The following is an 8,274-nucleotide window of genomic DNA, read 5'->3' as shown; positions in this document are numbered from 1 at the left end:
TGTGTTTTGCTCTCGCTGTAAGCCCCGCCCCTCAGGCTCTTCTCTCTGATTTGCTGTCAGAAGTTTGTTTCTTTAGTACTGGAGCTAAAAAGCTAACTAAAAGCTAACTGTAGCTCACAAGTCTGAAAATCCTCAAACTTTATTTACTTCTGTTCCATTCTGAGTGAGTATTGTTTATTACTCAGTCCCCCAGGATTCCGCGGGCCTTTTTTGTGATTGTTGCGGGCTAAAATGTCTGATGTTGCGGGGGGGGGGGGTTTCCAAAAAATTGCGATGAAAGTTGCGGTGTTTTTTAGGTTTTTGTTGCGATTACATTGCGGGAGGGAAGTGAAAGCTGCGATTTTCTCTTTTGTGATTAAAATTGAGTGATATGTTAAATATTAAGTTATTACTGAAAAACTATTGATTAAAAAAACAAAGACACTGAGAAATGGTCCTATAAACAACTTTACCATATAAAAGATTAGCAGGACTACAAACATGCAGAAAAATAGGCTTTACTTATCCAAATGCACCTGTTGGTTCAAAAGTTAAAGTGCAGAGAACCTCACAGCCACAACATGAAGTTACCTTAAAATATAATATAAATGCTGCAGCTTTCATGTAAGAAAAAAAAAACTATTAATACTAGTACTGTGTGCAGGCAGTCTCTCCTGAAGACTAAATTAAACAATAATTATAAACTAATAAAATAAATGGCTCAGGCTTCATAGAAGAAAAAAAAACAATTTGAACAGAATCTCACAGTATGATGCTGAAGCTGCCTAAACAATGGAAAATAAAATACCATTTTGGCAAAAATGTTGGCATCCATTAATTTCTTGTATTAAGTAAAAAAAATAATGTAAAGTGCACACAGTCCTTCACTGTAAACATCACACACTTTCAGTAACAGAATTTAAGCCTATAAACACTGACTCGCACATCATGCAGTGTTGCCAGATACTGCTGATGTTTTTCAGCCCAAAATATGGTCAAAACCCGCCAAAATGCACTTGAAAACACCCCATCTGGGCAGGAAACCGCCCAATCTGGCAACACTGGAAGTAAGGTGGAAGGTAGTTCGTCGACGTCACCTCAAGACGACGCCAACGATTGGTCAAATTTGCGGGAAAGTTGCGGTGATTGGATATAATTGCAAACACCGCCCTGAATTTGCGGGGATTGGTTGAATTTGCGTTCAAGTTGCAAAATCACAACATTGCGAAATCCTGGAGAGTCTGATTATTCATCCATCCATTATCTGTAGCCGCTTATCCTGTTCTACAGGGTCACAGGTGAGCTGGATCCTATCCCAACTGACTATGGGCGAGAGGCGGGGTTCACCCTGGACAGGTCACAAGATCATCACAGGGCTTATTATTATTATACACACTAACGACATTTTAATTCCATCAGGAAATAAAGTTTTCTTCAGAATTATAATCCTCAGCAGTTTGGCATTTAGTCACTTTCACACACTTCTTCTCAAACTGGGGTCCAGAACTTTAAACAGTGGAACCAAATCCCAGCCTCCATCACCAGAGCAAGTAGGGTTCGTTTCAGTAACACAGACGCCACGGGGCCCAGCGGTGGGCGGGTGAGGAGCAGAGAGTTCTACAGCTCCATCAAATATCAAATAAAATCTGTCAACTTGAAATATCGTCTGTCCTGAGGGCTCTGAGGGAACTCGCTTCAGAACCTCTCAGGACCACAGACTCAAAGTCCTGAAGATTTCAGGATTCAGATAAACGATCAATCTGCAGAGGCCTGGAATGGACTTTAGAACAAACACACACCCCATATATACTAAACACTGTGCACAAGATCATTTTTCATTAACACGAGATTGCTTTTCCTGTAAGAAAAGGACGGTGTTCTTTCTTTCTTTCTTTTCTTTCTTTCTTTCTTTCTTTCAGTGAAAAGAGTAAATGAATTTTTCTCAAGTCCGTGAGTTCATTTCCTTTTTTACAGAATCTTACATTTGCTTGTCAGAGATTTTTCTATGTAAATCTACATCTGAAGTTTTATTATTTTTAAGACACACTTTTTAATGAACACTGTTTTTAAAGATAGTCATTGTGTGATTTCTACAGAAGATGCGATAAAGTTTTTTTTTTTTTAGTGTGGAATTTTATAATCATCACTTCCCCAAAATCTCATTTAAAAAGTGAAATAAAAACTGATTCTGTTTTTCAAAATGGCACCGAACACAAAAAACAAACCATTCCAGCGCCGAGGCACAGCAGAGTTTAGTTTGATGGTTAAAGCTGACAGGAATTTCCACTGTGTCCCTCACACACACACACACACACACACACACACACACACAGCACTAGTGACACTGTGGGAGTTTAATTTTTGTCCAAAATACTCCTTATAACAACAACACACAGTTTCCAAAACTCACACACAAACATTATGTACTCGTGAGTCATGGACTCGTGTGTGTGTGTGTGTGTGTGTGTGTGTGTGTGTTGCTGATGCCAAGTTTACACTCAGAGCTCCAGCTGAACATTGAGCACAGTCATCCTGCTGTGTGACCGCAGTCAATGAACTGTTACTGTGTGTGTGTGTGTGTGTGTGTGTGTGTGTGTGTGTGTGTTTCTATAAACAGCTGCGGAAATGTGGTGAAGTTACACTAAGAATTTTCTACACACACCACAGAACAATGGAGCCCCTGTTACTGACCCTCTGTGTGTCTCACTCTCTCCCTCTGTCTCACTCCCTCCATACTCATTTTTTCCATCTCTTTCTTCATCTGTCTCACTCCCTCTGTTCTCACTCATGGTTTTGGTTTCTGCTACCCCCCTCTCTCTCTCTCACACACACACACACACACACACACACACACACACAGCAGAGCCGTTTCTTCTTCTCTCAGTCTGTGTATCGAGCACTGATTTCATCCTGAATAAGGTCGTAACCTCACAGGGTTCAGTCTGTACTTCTTTTGTTAGATTTTAATATAAGCAGTTCCCTTTCTGTTCCACCTGCTCACACACACACACACACACACACACTGATGTGGAAAATATTACTACCGTACTTTAACAGTGTAAATAAAATAAACTCTCTGTGTGCTGTATTATTTTTGTAAAAACTATATTCTGCTGTTCATTAAAATTCCTAAACGTCACTAATGTTAGATTTAGTTTCTGAAGTTCGCTGATGTTCATGTTTGAGATTTTGCCCAAGCAAAATTAACCAGCTAACGTTAGAGAGAACCTCGACACAGTGCTAATGTTAATGCTGCGAGTGATCGTTACACCTGGATGGGTTCAATAACTGGATTATTATACACCAATTAACTCACGAGTTCAGAAGCCTTTAGTTTCGTTAGCTGCTAATGAGTGGATAGAAAAGGAAAATTTAGGATATGAATCCTATTTATAATATTATAGTACGTTTCTTTATAAACACACTGTATTTTCAATCTTTTTCTCGAGGTGACAAACACAGCGCAGAAACAGAGTGAAGAAGCCGCTAAAGTTCCGTGTGTTTCATTCTGAATGGCGGCGTTTCTTCGGTGCAGCGGTGAAACCCGAGCGTTCCTCGCACAGCCAATCACCAGCCGCGTTCTTCAGCAGCCATGCTGTGTTTCTCTGCACTCAGCCCTGACTGATAAAAGACTCTGATTATGTTCTAACAGGATACGGACGAGCCTGATAAAAGACTCTGATTATGTTCTAACAGGATACGGACGAGCCGCGCACGGCCCGCGAAACCCGAGCAAGGAAAAAGGAAAGGAGGAACAGTTGTGTCTGAGGAACAGAAAATAAACAAAAAAGGAAAATGGCCTTCCATACGATAAAAATGACTCTGTACATGTACACAAGCTCATGGAGACACGAGGTGGAGAGACAGAGGGAGACTGTCTCCGTAGTTGTGCTGATAGGAATGATGAAATGTATGAAAAAAGAGAGAGAGATCTTCTAAAGGATTTATAAATTGAGGGCATTTACTTTTTCACAGAACATAATATTCTATACCTTAGGCTACATAGCTAGTGAATATTAGAGAAACATCTCCAAAGAAATCTGGAGAACTGAAGTTAAAGTGGACGACTGAATAAGGACCGGCGTCCACCAGTTGTGTTTTTTACACTGGCCCCGCCCACAACCTCGATTTCAGAGCGCTTCTCTCCACAGCTTGTTGTTGCTTGGTTACAAAAAACAGTTAGCACTTCTGCATTCCTTCATTGTGAACGCCAGCTCTCTATTTCTTTGAGAACGCTTTTCTAAAATGATGGAGTCACGTCCTGGTCTCAGCAGCAGATTTCCACATGGGAACTGAAAAACGTTCGGAAAGCAGAGTCTCGATGCAGGAGAGAAACCGAGCGAGAGAGCAGCAGGGAGTCGAACCAGATCAGCTTCGTTTACACGGACCGTAATCATCCGTTAATAAGCTTCTCATTCTCTGAATGTAACAAATTGGTGCGTGTAAACGTAGCTATTGTTGACAGCATTGATATACTGTAAGTCCTGCCCCCTTCTTGATTGATTGGTCAGAGAGTGAGAAGTTTTCAACTGAAACACATTTAGTGCATTCAGACCTTAAAGCGAGCATATGAACGTTAGAAAGGTTTTCAGAGTGAGCGAACTAACGAGAACATTTACTGAACATCGTTAATTTCCCAGACAGTTCGCCGTCTCGCACTTAAACAAAAGCCTGCTAGAAAGTTCTGGAAATAGCTGTGATGGAGTCACTGTGATTATTGACTGATTCGACCGTCAGGTTACTTGTGTAACCCGATCTGCTGAAACCCTGAGGTGTAGATTATCGTAAGAAGAATTTCCATCACTGTATCAGACGGAATGTATTTGCAGGTTTGTTTGCTGGGTTTAAAATCTGCAGAATGAGTTTGAAAAAATAATTCATGCATCAACAAAATTTTAAATTAAGTTCAGAATTTCCATTTCTGTAAAACATGCAGCTTTTGTATCCTGATGATGTTCATGCTCAAGTACGTTTACTGACCGTGATCCATGAATCATTTTTTCCCCGGTGAGGCTCGATATCTGTACACACTACACGTTAAAGTGAAGTGAGAGTCGGTGACCCCTCCCCTTCTCATTTGCATCATTATACATATTAATGATGTCATCTGGACCCTAATTGCTTTGATTGGCTGTTAAATGACTTTGAAGAATGATAATGGAGCTCTGAGGATCAGACGACACCGACTCAATCCTGAGCTGAAATTCTGTGGAGTTACACAAAACTTTCACACTTGCGAGCGACAGAGCAATCGCTAATACAGTTAGCTCGCTTTGCTAATCCAATCTGAAACTAAAGCTAAGTGTGTAACGTGTAAATCACATCACTGAGTTATTTAATTTGTGTTTAACTCATTAGCTTTAGAAATGTTATATTCTCTCTTTTAGTTTCTCTGTGCAACTAAATAAAACACTTTAAATGCCACACCCTCAGGAGACAAACGAAAAACAACTTATTTAAATCCAGGCTGCTGATTGGTCGGCTGCTGCAGTGCTTATTATGACATCATCAGCTGTCGATGTGAATTTTTAATTCTTCGGCATTGTCACAGCAGTTCAGAGGGAAATGTTTACACTTTAATCTGAAACTATTTAAACTATATCCACACTAAATGAATAAACTCCGCCCCTTTTCTCTTTGCTCTCAGATTGGCAGATCGCGACGGTGGTGCTGTTGTTATCCGCGGCGTCAGTCACATTGTTGTCGTTTCTTGTTGCTGTGGTTTCACTGTGCAAAGGAACCAACAGGAAGCACTACCGCACCGTCGCTGTCTTCCTCTTCACAGCAGGTAAACATGCGCGCGCACACACACACACACACACACACACACACACACACACACACACACATGCACATACACACAGACGCACGCACAGTTATGGCTCTTCAACTTTGTTCGGTTTGTGAGAAGAGAAACACTGCGTTTGGTTCTTCAGACAACAATAAACTCAAGAAGAAAAGAAGGAACAGGAGCTGAACTGAGCAACACGGAACGGATCCCGGAATATCACGGATCAGCGGAATGTCGGATTACAGCGTGATGGAACAAATAAACTTGTGTGTAGAGCAGAGAAAGTCAGAAACATCCAGAACTTTGTCACCAAAAAAGGCACAATAGTCAGCTGGTGTGTCAACACAGGAACCACACACACACACACACACACACACACACACACACACACACACACCACACACGAGTCTCCTCCAAAGCATCCATGGTGTGTGTGTGTGTGTGTGTGTGTGTGTGTGTGTGTGTGTGTGTGTGTGTGTGTGTAAAACACAAATAATTTCCCAGCTGGTGCCCATGTCATGTTTCTCTCCTTGTTAACGTGTCTCTCTGCCTGTCTGTCTCTCTCTCTCTGCCTGTCTGTCTCTCTCTCTCTCTGCCTGCCTGTCTCTCTCTCTCTCTGCCTGCCTGTCTCTCTCTCTCTGCCTGTCTGTCTCTCTCTCTGCCTGCCTGTCTCTCTCTCTGCCTGTCTCTCTCTCTCTGCCTGTCTCTCTCTCTGCCTGTCTGTCTCTCGGTGTGTGTTTGTGTGAAGTTTGTCTTTTATTTGAGTCCAATAGCAACAGCTGTGTTTATTTCATCTATGTATGAAATACCATCTGAATGAGCACATTGGCTACTTTGTGTGTGTGTGTGTGTGTGTGTGTGTGTGTGTGTGTGTGTGTGTGTGTGTGAGAGAGAGAGAGAACTCATGTAGTTTGTCATCCTTCCAGAATTTTCTTTAGTTTATTCAGAATAAGGAACTGACTCCAGATCATCTCATAACAGTAGCTCAGCCCTTTTGTTCACACACTGCAGTCTGTCTGTCTGTCTGGTTATTTTCTGATTTATGGCAGTGTTTTAGGAAAAGCATACACACAACCATAAAAACAACAGTGGCCTCAGAATGAAGACCAGTGTGTGTGTGTGTGTGTGTTCATTCTTTCTTACTGTGGTAATTACTTTCATGCCAAGTGTGGATAAAGATCTGCTTAGAGTCCAGAGCCATTAGAGAGAGAGAGAGAGACAGACAGACAGACCGACCGGGGGGGACTAGACAAATGAAAAGAGATACACATTGAATTTGTCCAGAATGGAGTGGAGACTGTCACAGTCGGTACAAACAAACTGTTGAATGAGTACTGTGTCATGTCCGTGTGTTATAAAATCAACATGATTATTGTATTTCCTCTCTCTCTCTCTCTCCCCCCCCAGTGGTCCTCCAGATGTGTGCCCTCGTTCTTTATCCAATCAAATTTATCGAGTACAGAGTGCTGCAGACGTACCACGAGTTTAATTGGGGTTATGGACTCGGATGGGGAGCGACCATCTTCATGCTGGGCGGGGGGATCCTGCTCTGCCTCCGGACGGACATGTATGAAGATGGAATGTACTGAAGCCTCAACTGCACACACACACACACACACACACACACACACACACACACACACACACACACACTATAAAAAGCTGCTAGGTTTGCACTGCAACACATACTAACTTATGCAACAAATGGTTGTGCCTCCAAAACACCACACACACACACTCAGAGTGAGCTGTCCTGGAGATGAGACTACAATTCCTATAATTCCCCACAGTGGACAATTTGAAATAGAGACATGCGCCTCCTTATTTTTGTTTGACCTTTGACCTTTTCTGCAGCTAATGTTACCACAATACTACATTAACACAGCTGACTAGCTTAGTGAACATTGCTAAACTGCTAGAATATTTTCCAAATAAATTACCGTAAGTACTTAATGCTAAGAATTTCATTGACTTGAAGCAGGAAGAGCTGAAGAAATGTAATCTAAGCCCTGCCCTTTCAAATTAGCCTCTCCCTTGTTGACCTAAACCCCGCCCACTGCACTCTGCACATCCAGGACTTGTGTTTGATTCACAAGACAGATTAACACTCATTAAGAGAATCTTCCATCCATCCATCCATCCATTATCTGTAGCCGCTTTATCCTGTTCTACAGGGTCGCAGGCGAGCTGGATCCTATCCCAGCTGACTACGGGTGAAAGGCGGGGTTCACCCTGGACAAGTCGCCAGGTCATCACAGGGCTGACACATAGACACAGACAACCATTCACACTCACATTCACACCTACGCTCAATTTAGAGTCACCAGTTAACCTAACCTGCATGTCTTTGGACTGTGGGGGAAACCGGAGCACCCGGAGGAAACCCACGCGGACACGGGGAGAACATGCAAACTCCACACAGAAAGGCCCTCGCCGGCCACGGGGCTCGAACCCGGGACCTTCTTGCTGTGAGGCGACAGCGCTAACCACTACACCACCGTGCT

The 8,274-nt window shown here is 42.5% G+C and overlaps 1 pseudogene; it reads left to right on the top strand.

The window, feature by feature from the left end:
• LOC132876081 (transmembrane protein 47-like) overlaps positions 1-7,650 on the top strand; it is an 8,077-nt pseudogene extending 427 nt beyond the window's left edge.
• The last annotated feature ends 624 nt before the right edge of the window (positions 7,651-8,274 follow it).

The sequence above is a fragment of the Neoarius graeffei genome, chromosome 28 (assembly GCF_027579695.1).
Source record: "Neoarius graeffei isolate fNeoGra1 chromosome 28, fNeoGra1.pri, whole genome shotgun sequence".
In the NCBI taxonomy this organism is placed as follows: domain Eukaryota; kingdom Metazoa; phylum Chordata; class Actinopteri; order Siluriformes; family Ariidae; genus Neoarius; species Neoarius graeffei.
This window is presented reverse-complemented; position numbering and strand designations above follow the sequence as displayed.